The 17,142-nt window shown below is 58.5% G+C and overlaps 1 long non-coding RNA gene across 1 annotated transcript; it reads right to left on the reverse strand.

Annotated features, from left to right (window-relative positions):
- Positions 1–1,123: 1,123 nt before the first annotated feature.
- On the reverse strand, positions 1,124–1,553 carry LOC149990134 (uncharacterized). The gene is made up of 2 exons (XR_016508919.1): positions 1,373–1,553; positions 1,124–1,255 (listed from the first exon to the last, which is right to left on the reverse strand). It is a non-coding gene; the product is annotated as an uncharacterized LOC149990134 (long non-coding RNA).
- Positions 1,554–17,142: the final 15,589 nt, after the last annotated feature.

A 17,142-nucleotide genomic window follows, 5' to 3' on the forward strand; every position in this document is an offset into this window, starting at 1 on the left:
GAATTTAAAATGCAGAGGACCGATATATAAAGTCATTTTATATTCATAATATCCTTCATCTCTTTCCAAGGTAATTCCATTTTACTCTCTTTCAGTAAACCATTTATGCGGATTATACTGTATAGTTTCTAATTTCCGAAAACTACACCTGCTTAGAAATCTTAAGTTCCACATTCTAATCAAACCTCTTCTCCCGCACACTTATTAAACAGTCTCCAGGCTCATCGACAGTTTGAGTCTGTTGGCCTCGCCTCCTCCTCTGCTCAGCTCAGAGCACAGACGGCACGGCTGACTGCTCTCACTGTACCTGAGAAAGCCATGCCCCGCCGCACCTCTCATTTCAAACTCAAACTTAGACTACTTATGTCTTTTGTATTTAAAATACAGAGGTTTCAGTGACAACCAAAAACGGAGGACTAGCACTGAACTACAGCCCCATTCAGCAGATGCCACACCCCCGACCTGCCGCCGCTCCGTGGCTCAGGCCCTGGCTTAGAAACGAAGACCCCGGGGCTCAGGACCCGACGCAGCTCAGGGTCAGAGCAGGCGATGGTCAGCACGGCTCACGGCGCGTCTGCAGGTGACCTGCCCCTGCTCGGTGGCCGCATTCCGTCTGAGGTCTGGGCTGAGCACTGTAAGGTAATTACATGCTTAAAAAAAAAAAATTACATTAGATGATGACATGATATACTCCTGCCACATTACTATTTAAAAGGAAATGAAGGGCTGGATGATACTTTTTGTTTGCTTAGAGGAACACAACGAGAAGTCTCATTCTTATCTCAAAGTAGTAAGGATTTAAAGGGGAAGCTCTGATTCTGAACAGAAAAAGCAATATCATTATTAAAGCATGGGGAGAAAGATACTGATAAGTGAGGGCATATAACCAAAAACTACAGCAGCTTATAGCCATCGTACAGACCCAGCAAGAAGAGGGATGGATTACGGGCAAGGCATTCTATGGAGGAAATGGAAGCCTTTTCACTTTTCACTCCAAGGGCACAGTGAGTAACTAACACCATTCTAAAACACTTTTGACCCTAAAAACTCTCAGCTATTCAGTTAAAGGACTTGCTTCTCTACAATTCTCTGCAACAGACGATTACCCAGAGAAATCAAATAATGAAGTCAGTGCAGTCATTTATTATCAGTCGCACCAAAGGATATCAAGTGGAAAAGTGGACGGGGTTGAAGCTATTAGATAAAAATTAAGTTTTCCATCATGTGTGAATTGTGATCATCAGGACCTTCATATCTGTAATTACAGTACTGCTAGTGATCTTAGAGAGATTAACATATGGGTTCCAAAACTAATATATCCCCACAGAAAGTAACATAGCCAGAAGTGAACACTCATTCTTTAGATACATACCACTCTGAGTCTTCCACTGAGTGGCATCAAAGTTTGCTAAGATCATAGAAGCATCACGAAGGGCCTTAATACTTCTGAACAGCTGAGGCCTCCTACTCCGGATGGTACGTATTATTTTGTTTGCAGTCTAGATGCGAACCAAATAATAAAAATCAAAAGAGAAAGCAATGCATGAAAACAAACTAAACTTCAAATTTTCAGTTATAATAAAAAAAGAAATGAAAAAAGTGTATGTACACATGTAGACAACAAAGCACTATAATCCCTCGGATCCAAACAAAACAGTCCCCTTAGGAATGAAGTATATAAAGATGTAATAATTTGGAAATGGCTGTATTTTAAATCTATTTTTTATTTGTTCAGTGCTTTGAGGAAAAACAATGTGAAATATCATTGGTATCTCCTTTGCATTTATTGAGACTGAATACAATGTATTCCAGTGGGGAGAAATTTTTTTTTCATTTACAAAAGAAATTCACTGTAAAAATTCCAGAAAAGCACAAAGCAGAAGAAGGCCCGGGGGGCGGGAAGCCACCTGTGATCACATTTTTTTAACTGTTTTTCGAATCCCCCAATCTAGCATTTTGGGTACTTGCCAACGGCAACGGCAAAGAAATAGGAAAAGACTGACCAGAATTCTCTCTTTAGAAAACGGCATCATTAAAGCTATCTAAGAAAAACTATGTGTACATGAACCTATGTGAACTAGGAGCACTGAGCCAAGAGCTAGGAGTATAAAGAAGTATACATGACCCATGACACGGACAGATTTGTGTCAAAGCTTTGAAAGCACAGGGCAGAATATTGGGTTGAAATAGACAACTTGCCTTCATCAGGCCATTGACTTCAGAAACACCAGAACTTTCAAGCCAGAGGGAACAAGGATGAAAGGTCCCCATAGCATGCCCGTCTTCACTTAACAGGCACCGATGTCAGTCAGTCTCAAGTGCTTTACATGAGAACCGACACGACCTTCTGGCAGTGCACAAAGAGCACACCCACCCAGCTCCAGCTCTCGTGGAACATTGGCTGCGTATTTTGCATTGAATAATTACAGAAAAACAGAAAAGCCATCAGATGGTATAGCAGTAAAAAATCACACTTGATATATACAACATAAATTAAAAAGGCAGAAAAAGGCGAAATTCTAAAGATTATTAAAAAAAAGGAACTTACTTTTTTTGGATGTTATTTGTTGTGTTTATTGTTTTACTTTTTGTCTTGAAATGAGTTTGCGCAGCCCCGACGAACCGGTGCGGCGAGTCGGCTGGGCATCGTCCCGCAAAGTGAAAGGTCATCTGTTGGATTCGCGGTCAGGTTCAGTCCCCAGGCGGGCTGCATTCCAGATGTCCCCCCATGATCCCCAGCCTGGCCCACCTGCACCCAGCCCTTGCTCTCCCTCCCCTGGCCTTCCCCATACTATTTCCTGTGATGAACTGGGCCCATCGCTGCTTCCTCCATCATCACTTACAGCCAGTGCCACCACCTTCGGGAAAATGCAGTCATTTATGTCATATTTACAGATTCTAGAGACATCTAATCACTCAGGTCAAAGGATGTCTCACTCATTAGCGGGACTATACAAAAGACTCCTAGGGCAATGAAGCAGGTTCCACTCGGTGGCATAAAAGTTTGCTAAGATCATAGAAGCATCACAAAGTACCTCAATCCTTCTGACCGGCTGAGGTCTTCTACTCCCGTCGGTGTGTATTACTTTGCTTGCAGTTTCTCCATCTTGGCTGGGGCACGGGCAGGCGCATGCGAACGTGGCTTCTGTCCAAGACTCCGCCGCTGATCCGACAGGCGGGGCCACCGACCCTGCACCGGCCACCGCTGGCTCTCCGACGGCCTCTCCTACCTCTGCTGCGCTGGGACGGGGGCCGGCGGCGGCTGGAGTGGTAGCGGCGGCGGAGGAGGTAGGAGAGGCCGTCGGAGAGCCGGGGGCGGCAGGTGCAGGGTCGATGGCCCCGCCTGTCGGATCAGCGGCGGAGTCTTTGACAAAAGTGGGGACGGCGGCGGAGGTGCTATCGGCGGGAGGACCCGGAGCGGCGGCGGCGGGAGGGGCGGTGGCCGATAGCACTTCCACCGACGCCCCAGGTCCTGCTGCCGTCCCAGCCACGGAAGCCGCACCAGCTCCCCCCGCCGCCGCCGGCCCCGGTACCAACGCCGACGCCACAGCTCTCGCCACCGCCGCCGGCCCCCCGCCCCCGTCCCGCCGCCGACGCCGGGTCCCACCGCCGCGCCTCGAGTCCGACCGACGCCGCCTACAGGTCCACCGCGGCTCCTCGGGTCCAGCCCCAGCCGCCAAGGCCGACGCCGTTGGGTTCCACCTCCGCCCCCCAGGTCCCAACGCCGCCGCCACGGGTCCCACCTGCGCCACTCCGGGTCCCACCGCCGCCGCAACGGGTTCCACGCCGCCCCACGAGTCCCACAGACGCCGCAACGGGTCCCACCGCCGCCCACGACGTGTCCAAACGCCGACCCCGGATCACACGGACGACGCACCGGGTCCCACCGCCGCCAGCACGGGTCCAACCGCCGCCACCACGGGTCTCATCGACGCCGCCGCCGGGTCCCACTACCGCCCACGCCGTGTCCAAACGCCGCCCCCCGGATCACACTGACGACGCACCGGGTCCCAACGCCGCCGCACGGATTCCACCGCCGACGCACCGGGTCCCACCGCGGACGCACCGGGTCCCACTGACGGCGCCGACGGGTCCAAAAGCGGCCCTCCGGGTACGACGGACACCGCCCACGGGTCCGCCGGGTCCCACCGCGGCCACAGGGATACCACCGCCGCCCCCGCGGGCAACGCCGTGTCTCACCGTCGCCGCTGCCCTGTCACGACGGGTCTCATGGCCGCCGCCGGCTCACACCGCCGCCCTCCAGGTCCCACCGCCGCCACCAGGATGCCACCGCCGCACCCGCCGGGCACCGCCGGGTCTCACCGCCGCCGCCTCCGGTCCCGCCGGGTCTCACCGCCGCCGCCTACGGGTCCCGCCGGGTCTCATAGACGCCGACGACGGGTCACAACGCGTCAACAGGTGCCACCGCCGCCACCAGGATACCATCGACGCCCCAGCCGGGCCCCGCCGGGTCTCACCGCCGCCGCCTCCGGTCCCGCCGGGTCTCATCGCGACGCCGCCGGTCCCACCTATGCCCCCGACGGGTCCAATGGAGGCCACCTCCGCCGGGTCCAAACGGCGCAACACGGGTCCCAACGACGCCACTCGCGTCTCATCGACGCCGACTCGGGGTCGCAACGACGCCCCCGGATACCACCGCCGAGGCATACGGGACACACCGCCGCCGCACCGGGTCCCACCGCCGCCACCGCCGGGTCCAAACGCCGCCCCAGGGTACCACCGCTGCCACCGGGATCCCACAGCGGCCCACGTCGTGCCCCGCCGGGTCTCATCGCCGCCGCCGCCGGGTCCCGCCATGTATCATCGCCGCCACCGCCGGGTCCCACCGCCGCACCCCGGGACCCACCGCCGCAGACCGGGTCCCACCGCCGCACACCGGGTCCACAGACGCACCCCGGGACCCACCGCCGCACACCGGGTCCACAGACGCACCCCGGGACCCACCGCCACCGCCGCGGGGTCCAAACGCCGCCCCCGGGTCCCACCGCCGCACACCGGGTCCACAGACGCACCCCGGGACCCACCGCCACCTCTGAAGGGTCCAAACGGCGCAAAACGGGTCCCACCGACGCCACCCGGTTCTCATCGCCGCCGACGCCGGGTCCCAAGCCGCCTACGGGGTCCACAGCCGCCCCCCGGGACCCACCGCCACCGATGACAGGTCCCACCTCCGCCACGTCCCGCCGGGTCTCATTGCCGCCCCCTCCGGGTCCCGCCGGGTCTCACCGGCGACGACGCCGCCTCTGGGTCACGACGAGTCTCATCGCCGCCGCCTCGGGGTCGCAACGCCGCCCCCCGGATACCACCGCCGACGCCTACGCGCCTACGGAACACACCGACGCCGCACCGGGTCCCACAGCCGCCTCCGCCGGGTCCAAACGACGCCCACGGTACCATCGCTGCCACCGGGATCCCACAGTCGCCCCCGGCGGGCCCCGCCGGGTCTGATCACCGCCGCCGCCGTCGCCGCCGGGTCACGCCGTGTCTCATCGCCGCCGCCGCCGTCGCCGCCGGGTCCCGCCGTATCTCACCGCGGCCGCCACCAGGTCCCACCGCCACCGATGTCAGGTCCCACCGCCGCCGCACCGGGTCTCATTGCCGCCGCCGCCGTCGCCGCTGGGTCCCGCCGTGTCTCATCGCCGCCGCCGCCGTCGCCGCCGGGTCCCGCCATGTCTCATCGCCGCCGCCGCTGGGTCCCACCGCCGCCCCCCGGGTCCCGCCGCCGCCGAGTCAAGCCGGGTCTCATCGCGGCCGCCGCCTCCGGGTCCCGCCGTGTCTCATCGCCGCCGCCACCGGGTCCCACCGCCGCCACCAGGCCCCACCGCCACCGATGACAGGTCCCACCGCTGCCGCCGCCGCCACGTCCCTCCGGGTCTCATCGCCGCCGCCGCCGCCGCCGCCTCCGGGTCCCGCCGGGTCTCACAGGCGACGACGACGCCTCCGGGTCACGACGGGTCTCATCGTCGCCGCAACGGGTCCTACCGCCGCCCCCCAGGTCCCACCGCCAACGCCGCGCGGTCCAACAGCCGCAACCGGGTCCCACCGCCGCCGCCCACGGGTCCCACCGCCGCACCCCGGGTCCCACCGCCGCCCCTCGGATCTCACCGCCGCCCCCGCCGGGTCCAACCGCCGCACCCCGGGTCCCATCGCCGCCCCCCGGGTCCCACCGCCGTCCCCCGGATCTCACCGCCGCCCCCGCCGGGTCTCATCGCCGCCAAAGACGCCGGGTCCAAACGCCGCCACCGGGTCCCACCACCGCCGCCGCCGGGTCCAAACGACGCCACCGGGTCCCACCGCCGCCGCCTTCGGGACCCACCGACGCCGCCTCCGGGTCCCATCGCCGCCGGGCCCCGAAGGTCTCACCGCCGCCGCCGTCGGGTCCCGCCATGTATCATCGCCGCCACCGCCGGGTCCCACCGCCGCACCCCGGGACCCACCGACACCGGGTCCCACCGCCGCACACCGGGTCCACAGACGCACCCCGGGGCCCACAGCCACCGCCGCCGGGTCCAAACGCCGCCCACGGGTCCCACCGCTGCACACCGGGTCCACTGCCGCACCCTGGGACCCACCGCCACCGCTGACGGGTCCCAACGGTGCAAACCGGGTCCCACCGACGCCACCCGGTTCTCATCGCCGCCGACGCCGGGTCCCACGCCGCCTACGGGGTCCACAGCCGCCCCCCGGGACCCACCGTCACCGCCGCCGGGTCCAAACGCCGCCCACCGGTCCTACCGCCGCCCCCGGGATCACACCGCCGCGCCCGCCGGGCCCCGCCGGGTCTCACCAACGCCGCCGCCGGGTCCCGCCGGGTCTCATCACCGCCGCCGCCAGGTCACGCCGTGTCTCACGCCGCCGCAGCCGCCTCCGGGTGCCATCGGGTCTCATAGCCGCCGCCGCCGGGTCCCCTCGCCGCCCGCCGGGTCCCGCCGCCGCCCACAGGTCCCACCGCCACCGATGACAGGTCCCACCGCCGCCGCACCGGGTCTCATTGCCGCCGCCGCCGCCGCCACGTCCCGCCGGGTCTCATTGCCGCCGCCGCCGTCGCCGCCGGGTCCCGCCGGGTCTCACCGGTGACGACGCCGCCTCCGGGTCACGACGGGTCTCATCGTCGCGCAACGGGTCCTACCGCCGCCCCCAGGTCCCACCGCCGCCGCCGACGGGTCCCACCGCCGCCGCCGCCGGGTCCAAACGCCGCCACCGGGTCCCATCGCCGCCGAACCGGGTCCCACCGCCGCCCCCGAGATCACACAGCCGCCTCCGCCGGGCCACGAGGGGTCTCACCGTCGCCGCCGCCAGGTCCGGCCATGTATCATCGCCGCCACCGCCGGGTCCACAGACGCACCCCGGGACCCACCGCTGCACACCGGGTCCACTGCCGCACCCTGGGACCCACCGCCACCGCTGACGGGTCCCAACGGTGCAAACCGGGTCCCACCGACGCCACCCGGTTCTCATCGCCGCCGACGCCGGGTCCCAAGAAGCCTACGGGGTCCACAGCCGCCCCCGGGACGCACCGCCACCGATGACAGGTCCCACCGCCGCCGCACCGGGTCTCATTGCCGCCGCCGCCACGTCCCGCCGGGTCTCATCGCCGCCGTCGCCGCCTCCGGGTCCCGCCGGGTCTCACCGGCGACGACGCCGCCTCCGGGTCACGACGAGTCTCATCGCCGCCGCCTCGGGGTCGCAACGCCGCCCCCCTGATACCACCGCCGCCGCACCGGGTCCCACCGCCGCCCCCGCCGGGTCCAATCGAGGCCGCCTCCGCCGGGTCCAAACGCCGCCCACGGTGCCATCGCTGCCACCGGGATCCCACAGACGCCCCCGGCGGGCCCCGCCGGGTCTGATCACCGCCGCCGCCGTCGCCGCTGGGTCCCGCCGTGTCTCATCGCCGCCGCCGCCGTCGCCGCCGGGTCCCGCCATGTCTCATCGCCGCCGCCGGGTCCCACCGCCGCCCCCCGGGTCCCGCCGCCGCCGAGTCAAGCCGGGTCTCATCGCGGCCGCCGCCTCCGGGTCCCGCCGTGTCTCATCGCCGCCGCCGCCGCCGGGTCCCACCGCCGCCACCAGGCCCCACCGCCACCGATGACAGGTCCCACCGCTGCCGCCGCCGCCACGTCCCTCCGGGTCTCATCGCCGCCGCCGCCGCCGCCGCCTCCGGGTCCCGCCGGGTCTCACAGGCGACGACGACGCCTCCGGGTCACGACGGGTCTCATCGTCGCCGCAACGGGTCCTACCGCCGCCCCCCAGGTCCCACCGCCAACGCCGCGCGGTCCAACAGCCGCAACCGGGTCCCACCGCCGCCGCCCACGGGTCCCACCGCCGCACCCCGGGTCCCACCGCCGCCCCTCGGATCTCACCGCCGCCCCCGCCGGGTCCAACCGCCGCACCGGGTCCCACCGCCGCCGCACCGGGTCCCACCGCCGTCCCCCGGATCTCACCGCCGCCCCCGCCGGGTCCCACCGCCGCCGCACCGGGTCCCACCGCCGCCTCTCCCGCTCCCGCCGACCCTCCGACGGCCTCTCCTACCTCCGCCGCCACTGGAACCACCGCCGTCGCCGGCGCTCCCGCTCCGGCCGCTGTCACACACCGCCTCGCCACCGCCGCCGCTGCAGCTGTAAGTACCCTGCCTCTGCCGCCGGCGACACCAGCCCACCCAACCCGAAGGTCCCATCCCCGAGGCCCACCTTCCTTGCTCACACAAGTGACCTGCCCTTTGCCCCCACCCCTGGCTTCCATTGGCCGAGGGCTTTGCTAGCTGAAGCTCTGGGCTGCCATTGGCCGACAGGGCCGCCCATCCCGGCCCCGCGCTGCCCCGCTGGCTTTCTCCATCCCTGCTCCCGCCCACCCGGCTGCCCGGCCTGGGGAGTGCGTGAGGCTCCGGTACCGTTGCTGCGGGCGCGCGGCGTCGGGGGCACTGGTGGCGGGCCGAGTGCAGGGAGGCAGCGGGCCCAGGAGGCCGCGTCCATGGGCGGGCGGAGGTCCCGGGGGCGCGCGCGGGGCATCCGGGTACCGTGGTGCGAGGAAAGGCCTGGCTCGCAACCGGGGGACTGCATTCCAGAGGCAACGGTAGTTGTTCCTCTCCCTCTCTCCTTCCCTTCGTCTCTCTGTAAAAATAAATGAAAGTCTTTACAAACCAAGTCTGTGCATTTCAAAAGCTTTCCTAGGCAACCCAAGACAAAGTAGACTACCTGAGGCATTTAGTTCACTTTATTCCCTACTTACACTAAAATAAACAGACCAAAGGCAGGCCCGAATAAAAGACTTCATCCTACCAATTATGTTGCTTAACAGAGTTATATTAATTATGACTCTTTCATATTGAATTCCAACACCTATCCCTTTTCATCTCCCATACCAACAAATCAGAAAAGCAAAACACAACAAAGAGATAACACCCATAGAGTCTGCAAGGAGCTTAGGACTTTTAATACTTTAAAGACTTTTAATAAAGAACGCAGCAGTTCTGCAGCCTGTCAGGAACAATCTCCAAGAAGAGTATAAAATGGAAATCATTTCTACTAAACAGTAGTTGTTTTTAAACAACTCTATCTTGTTAGAACTTTATAAATGGTCGAAGGTTCACAGCAATCAAGCAAACAGTGAATTTTTAAAAAGGCCACTGGAAAACGGTAGGAAAGCTTCGTGGCGGTTTTCCTTGCCCTTGTGCCACTCCTTCCCCAGCTTGGCTGTGGCCATGAAAACTGTATCCCCCAGTTCCCAGGGTGGGATCCTGGTCCTTAGGTCTGGAGAAAGCAGAGCAAGACCTCTTTGCTAATGATCGTGTAGGCAGGTCTGTTCTAAAGCCGTCTGAGAGCTCCCTGAAGGCTGGAAAAGCTACGGGCATTGCTTGAAGCCATTAAGCTGGCCAACAACCCGTAGCTGCCTGGACCAAAAGATTCTGGTTGAGGCATAATACCACAGGTGGCAAAATGCCTATGGGCGGAAATTGGGGAGAGAGCTTTTATTGGGAAATTAGAGCACTCAAAATCACCCATATATTTGGGGAATTCAGAAAGCCACATGCATGCGTCGGGGAAGAGGCTTGCTCAAAAATTACCTTTGAAGAAATAAGCTTTCACTTTGGGCTGGTCCCTGGGCTCAGTGCAAACCCGGCTGAGTGCTGAGGGACAACCCTAACAGCCAATCTTCAAAGACTGAAAAAAAGTTTACTCTCTCGTTTTCTGGCTCCTGGTATTCAAGGAGATCTCTGTCCAAACACTACCCGAACATACGCCGAGGAGCAGTCTTCAGTGACCACGCATAGCAACAAATACATCCTCTGTAAAAAGAGTTCAGTAAACCCCTGAAAAATGGACTACTATAACCTTCGACCATCACAAAAAAATAAGTCAAACCCTGGACAAGGGGAAGATCTGACTTCCAAAGTTACAGCATAAGAGTAAGACACACCATTTTCAAGAAGACAATCACAAGGCATTAGCAAATTTAAAAAGTATGGCCCATTCAGGAATAAATATACTGACTGAAACAATTCCTGAGAAAGTTCAGGAAACAGACTAGTCAAAGACTTTAAACAACTCTTTGAAATACACTGGAAGAGCTTAGAGACCACAAAAAATTAAAACATAGCATACCTAAACCAATGGGATGAAGAAAAAGCACTTGTGAGAAATAATGTGCACCAATAAACACCTACACTAAGAAACAAAAAAACAAAACAAAACAAAAAAGCTTGAACTCTGGCTGTGGTGGCTCAGTTGGCTGGAGCATCATCCCATAACTGAAAGGTCATGAGTTTGATTCCTGGTCAAGGCACACACCTAGGTTGTGGGTCCATTTCTTGGTCAATGCACGTACAAAATGTCAACCAATGGATGCTTCTCCCTCTCTCTCCCTTCCTGTCTTTCTCTAAAAAGCAATAAAACAATCATCAAGGGAGGATAGAAAAAAAAAGAAAGAAAGAATAAAAGACTTGAAGAACACTATTAAACACTGAAGAAGAAGTAACCTTGACATCTTTCAAATTCTTCCAAAACAGAAAAGAAGGGAACTCTTCCTAACTCATTCGATGAGATCACCAGTTCTTTTTCCTACCAAGGCCAGATAAAGACATGCCCCCCCCCAAATTATAACGGCCAGGATACATTTTAATGAGCATAGATGAAAAACTTCTCAACGAGATACTAACAAACTGAATCTACAGCACGTACAAAGGTTTATATACCGTGAGCAAGCAGGACTTATCCTAGGAATGCAAGAAGGTCAGTATAAGAAAATCAATCCATACAATAGACACTAATGGAATGAAATTAATTACTGACCACCTCAATAGACACAGAAAAGGCATTTAACAAAATCTAATGCTCTTTCATGATTGAAAAAATAAAAGTGAGAAAACCATAAGTAGATTAAAAAACACAAACAAAACAAAACACTGAGGAAACCATGAACAGACAGGAACTTCCTCAACATAATAAAGGTGACCTATGAAAACCCCACAGAAAACAACAAAATCAATATTGAAGGGCTGAAAGCTTTCCCACCAGGATCAGGAACAAAACAAGTGTTCCTGTTTTCACCACTGCTATTCATTATTACCCTAAACTTCTAGCCAGAGCAAGTAGACAGGGAAGAGAAACAAAAGGCATCCAAATCGGAAAGGAAGAAGTAAAATTATATCACTGATGGTATGATTCCATATATCTATACCTATATCTATCTATCTATATATATCTATATAATCTTTCAAAGAATCTACCACAGATCTACCTGTGGCAACAACAAATGAAATGAGCAAATTTGCAGGTCATAAGATCAACATACAAAAATCTGTGTGTTTCTATACACCAGCAGTGACAATCCATGAAGAAAATTAAAGAGCAATTCCATTTCAATGGCATTTCAAAGAACTAAATACTGGAAATAAGCTTAACCAAGGAGATGAAAGTCTTGTACATTGAAAACTATAAAGAATGCAGGAAATCAATTTAAAATGTCCAAATAAATAGAACGGTATTCCGTGTTCATGGGTCAGAAGACAAACGATCGAGATAGCAATACTATCTAAATGAGGACACGTTCGATGCGATTTCAATCACAATGTCATCCCCCTTTTTACATAAATAGAAAAGCTGGTCATCCAATTCATATGGAATTGCAAGGAGCCCAAAATAGCCAAAGCAAAGTCGAAAAACAACAAAATTAAAGGGCTCCCACTTGTGATAAATATGTGCCCAGAATATGTGAAAAACCTTTCAATTAAAACAACAAGACAAAAACCGCCCATTTAAGTGAGAAAGACATCTGAAGATTCTGCCCCAAAGCAAACCTGTGCACGCTAATCAGCACAGGAAAAGAAAATCCTCATTCATCACTAGGAAACCACAAATCCATACCCCAAGGAGATACCAGTGGTTACCTATTAGAAGAGTTGGCATAAAAAACAAATGTTGACACTTGTCAGACCTTTCATGGCACGTGAATGAACAAACTGTGGTACAGCCATGCGACGAAATACAGGTCAACAAGAAAAAGTAACACACTGCTGATTTAAACAGGAATGGATCTTAAATGAATCATTCTGAGTTCTTCTCAAATATCAATTCTAAACGAGTAATTGGGGCCCTGCAGCCCTACCAGAAGCAGAGGCGGATCGAAGGGTGGGCGCAGCGGGCGCGCACCCTGGGCCCCGACTTCTGAAGGGCCCCGCAAAACCCCAACTTGACACTTTCCTTTAATGACACCAAGTTTGCTTTCATTGCTACGCTGCATAAAATATGGGAAATGCGGATTTTTCTCTTCCCTGGCTCTCTCCTTGTTTTTAAGGGGCCCAACCAATATCTACTTCCCCGTCCGGGGCCTCCACCCGCCTTAATCCGCCTCTGACCAGAAGTCAGGAACTGCAGTGCTGAAGAGGGGAGGAGGCCGTCAGGCTGAAGGCCACTCCGGGGAGCAGGGGTCCTGGCCTGGCTGCCAAACCCAAGGGGCATCTTTGGCATCAGTACCTGGGAGACTGTGCTCTACTTTTTTGTCCCTTCAAGTCATACAACATGACATAATGTAAGAGGGGAAAGTCGGCCATCACAGGGACGCAGATCCTTACCGTTTGTGCTCCTCTTCCTTGGTTTCTCCAGCTGCCAGCTTAGCTTCCTCCTTTCCCAGAAAGCCCACAAGGATTCCTCCTTCTTAACAGCCTGCACCGCGCCTTCATTTCCAACCTCCTGTTCTCTATGCAGCCTCAGAGAGGAGAGCTAGGGAGCTGGGGTGGTGTCCATGGGGATCACCCCGCTGTCAGAGGCTGGCCTGGCAGCCAAGGCTGCGGATGTGCTTGAGGATGTGCCCGCACCGACTGCCCCAGGGATTGGTAGGCTGGTGGTCTTCTGAGTTGTTGCCGTGTGCCCAGCAGAGGCAGGGCCCTTGGTGGTGGAGGCTGAGAGGGACACCACGGTAGAGGCCACCGTGCTGCTGGTGGTGCCCAGCCCTTGGCTGGAAGCATGGGAGCTCTGCTTGGGTGCAGGTCCATGGGTGGGCATGACGGCGGGCGCAGCAGCGCCTCCGAGCGGACGCTTTTTCCCAGCCCTGGCGCCAGGGGTCGTGACCAGGGTGCCCTGGCGGGTGCGCTTCCGGCTGTTCTGTCCGGAGCTTCCCCCAGGGCGCTGGGTGGCCGTGCCAGACGGGCCTGGAGCCGATGACAAGGCGGCCAAGGCAGGCCTGGGGCCGGCGTGCGTTCCCGGGGGGGCCTGGGCGATGTTGCCCAGGGCTGGCTGGCCTACAGTGGAGACTGGGGCCTGGGCTGGGCCTGAGGCTGCCCGTTTTCTGCCTCGAGAGCTGGGTGGAGCCCCCGAGGGAAGTGCATAGGGAGCGGGGCTGGTGTCCATGGGGGTCACCCCGCTGTCAGAGGCTGGCCTGGGAGGTGGGCTGGTGTCCATGGGGGTCACCCCGCTGTCAGAGGCTGGCCTGGGAGGTGGGCTGGTGTCCATGGGGGTCACCCCGCTGTCAGAGGCTGGCCTGAGAGGTGGGCTGGTGTCCATGGGAATCACCCCGCTGTCAGAGGCTGGCCTGGCAGCCAAGTCTGCAGATGTGCAGGCCGAGGGGCTGGCGCTCAGCACAGAGGTGACTGGAGCACCGGCGGACACAGGGGCACTGAGGGCAGGCACAGGCTGCGGGCAGGAAGGCAAAGGCTCTGGAGCCCCGCAGCCCGAGAGGGCCCACGCCTCACCACGCAGAGCCCTGAGGATGGTCCGCCACCGCGCTTCTCGGTCTCTGTCCAAATCTTCTGGGGTCACCCTGTACCCAGGGTCGGGACCTGGTGGCAGGCTTAGAGGGGGCCCTCGCCTGCGCGGGAGCAGGCAGACCTTCCTTTTGCGGCGCCTGGAGGGTGCTGTGTCCCCTCTGGTGGCACCCTGGCCCTGCTCAGGCTGGCTCAGCCTCCGTGGCAGGGCGGCAGCTGAGGAGGGAGCCCCAGGGCGCTGCTGTCTCAGCGTCTTCCCGGCCCTCTGGGGCGGCCCGACGTGGCAAGGGGCGGCACGCCTCCCCCTCTCCACCAGAGGGCAGCCTCGGGTGGAGCTATAGGAGCTGGTGATGGGGTTCCTCTTCCTGCAAAGGCAGGGGGAGCCCCTCACGGAGGCCTGGGACTTACCGCGCCTTCCGTCTTCCCGGCCCTGCACCTGCAGGACGCCCTGCAGGAGCCCAGGCCTGAGCACCGAGGCACGGAGGCCTCCCTGGGACCCCGGGAGCCTGCAGGTAGGCGGGGCTCCCTCACAGCCCTCAGCCTCACTCTCTGGCACAGTGGGCTCCCCCCCCTCCTCACCTACCTCCTCCCCGTGCCCCCCACAGGCCCACTGGTAAAGGGACCTCAGGATCCCGAGCAAACGCCACAGGCTCTGGGGGATCCTCACACAGACACTCACGAAGGCTGCAACACCGCATGTTAGCAGGTGCTGGCGGGCTGGCCCTGCAGGGGGTGGAGGAGCACAGACAACTGGGTGCCGCTGGCGGACCAAGGGAAACTGGCCACCTGGGGGAGCTCTGAGCTGGCCCCCTGGTCCCCAGGGCGGGGGGTGGGGGCAGAGTGAACTCAGGCAGTTGCCCATTGGGCGCGTCTGGGAGCTCTGTCCGGGAGCACAGAAACCGTCCTCAGCAGCCAGAGAGAGCTCGCCAAGAAGTATCCGTTGGGCTGTTGCCTGGATACACTTGGAACTCCCGGGGGGGGGGGGCGCGGGGAGGGGGGCCACGTGGAGGGCCGGCAGGAGGAAGGCGCGCGCTCCAGCTTGCCCAGGTTCTGTGGGAAGGGCGCGCCCAGACGCCTCTCGAGGTCGCTTGGGGGCTTCCCCATCTCGGGCTGGGGGAGGGGCAGGCGCACGCGAACGGCTTCTGCCAATTACGCAGCCACTGATCCTGCACGGGCCGCCCAGGCCCTCCTGTTACAGAAACAGGAGAGTCCAAAAACAAACCGCAGAGTTTGCAGCTGGGAGATAGGCAGCAGGAAGCAGCTTTCAGGATGCCCTTGCATGCCTGGAGCTAGTGGCTGGATACATTGTTGCAAAGATCCGCTTTACTTCCAAGACTCAGGAAGATGGGAGGGATCTTGGTCTGTGGGCTGGTATGGAAGAAGCAGACAGAGCCTAGGGAAGAAGCAGACAGAGCCTACATAGGGTTCTGTGAATGGTCAGGACGGTTTGCAACACCCACTGTGAGAGGACGCGGGGAGAGAGAGGAGGCAGGGAGGGAGAGAGGAGCTGCAGACATTTTGGGCTGGCTCTGGCTCTAGGAGGCTCACTCTAAGGCTGTCTCTGGCCCTCACGCCCTCACTCTCTGGCTCTTGTGGGCTCCCTCCGTCTGGCTTGGAGAAGGGATCTCCAGGCTGCTTTAAGAAGAGGCTCTTGCCAGACTGCGTTGAGAAGGAGAGGAGATGCGGCTGCCCCGGTAAGTGCAGCGCACTTAAGAGTCACAAATCATGCTGATATCCGTGACCCATATAATCAGCACAGCAGCTCTCAGAGGGCTGGAGAGGTTTTTTTTTAAGACCCTATTTTATAGCTGAGGAAACTAAAACTCAGAGGTTCAGCCACTTGCCAAAGACCACACATCCCGGGCGTGATAGAGCCAGGACTGTCTGTTTCTAAAACTTTCATCCCACCTTCTCGCTCTGTCAGAGCCGCCGCTGCCTCCACCAGTGCGAACATATGAGAACTGTCACGGGCAGGTCTTCATCAAGGAACCAACCGGGTGTGCCTTGTCCTGGGGTTGACATCACGTTCTCTTATCCCCAGTCCCAGATCTTCCCTTGGAGAGACTGCATTCTTTCCAAAGCCCTTGGCTTATTTTTCTCCTCTGGGACTGGACTTCACCCCTTCCCTTCTGGCCAGAGCCCCTATCTTACAATTCCACAGCATCTGCTCAGGTATTGGTTCTTGGGTCTCACTTCCCCATGCTTCCTGAATGCTCAACCAACCACTTCCAGGGAGGTCTTCCTGGTTGCTCTGGCCTCCTAGAACTTCTCCAGGGGTCTCTAGACTGCAGTAGCCTTGACCTCTAAACCCCACATGCCTGTGACACATGTAACTCAACCAAGCCCTGCAGCATGTGATTATTCACACATGGTCCCCATCTGAACTATTCTGACCGTAGTTACTTTCATTTCAGGGTCTTCAAGGTCAAATTCAACAAGAGACCTGATTCAGCTTCCTCTGTGCCAGCAGAAGCAAATAAATAAAATATGGACTCTGCATCATAGCCTCTCACAGGACTTTAAAGGTCACCTACTTCAACCTTCTGTCTGATGTTATACTTCCCTCTCTAACATTCTTCCCAAAGCCAAGCCTCTCCTGACACATGGTGCTAACTCTCTGGGAAAGTCGTTCCTTCTTTGACGGATACCTTAGAATTTACTTCCATTTTCCCCTTCAAAAGTTACCTGCTAGCAATACCCTCCCCTGCGCCAAAGTTACTCAATATAGGGCCACTCCTGCATCGTGGTGGCCATGTTATGGGCTCAAGGCAGTGATCTTGACTCTGAGCCTTCTCTTCTCCAGAAAAAACATAAGATTTCCCACCCTATGTATCACCTCAAACTCTTCCTTTCTCCTGACCTCCTTTCCAAGACGGGTGCCACTTTCTTGGTCTTAGAGACTCTTTTCTTTACTTTCCACACTCAATGCA

Source organism: Furipterus horrens, unplaced genomic scaffold (assembly GCF_987537825.1).
Source record: "Furipterus horrens unplaced genomic scaffold, mFurHor1.1.pri manual_scaffold_24, whole genome shotgun sequence".
Classification (NCBI taxonomy): Eukaryota; Metazoa; Chordata; class Mammalia; order Chiroptera; family Furipteridae; genus Furipterus; species Furipterus horrens.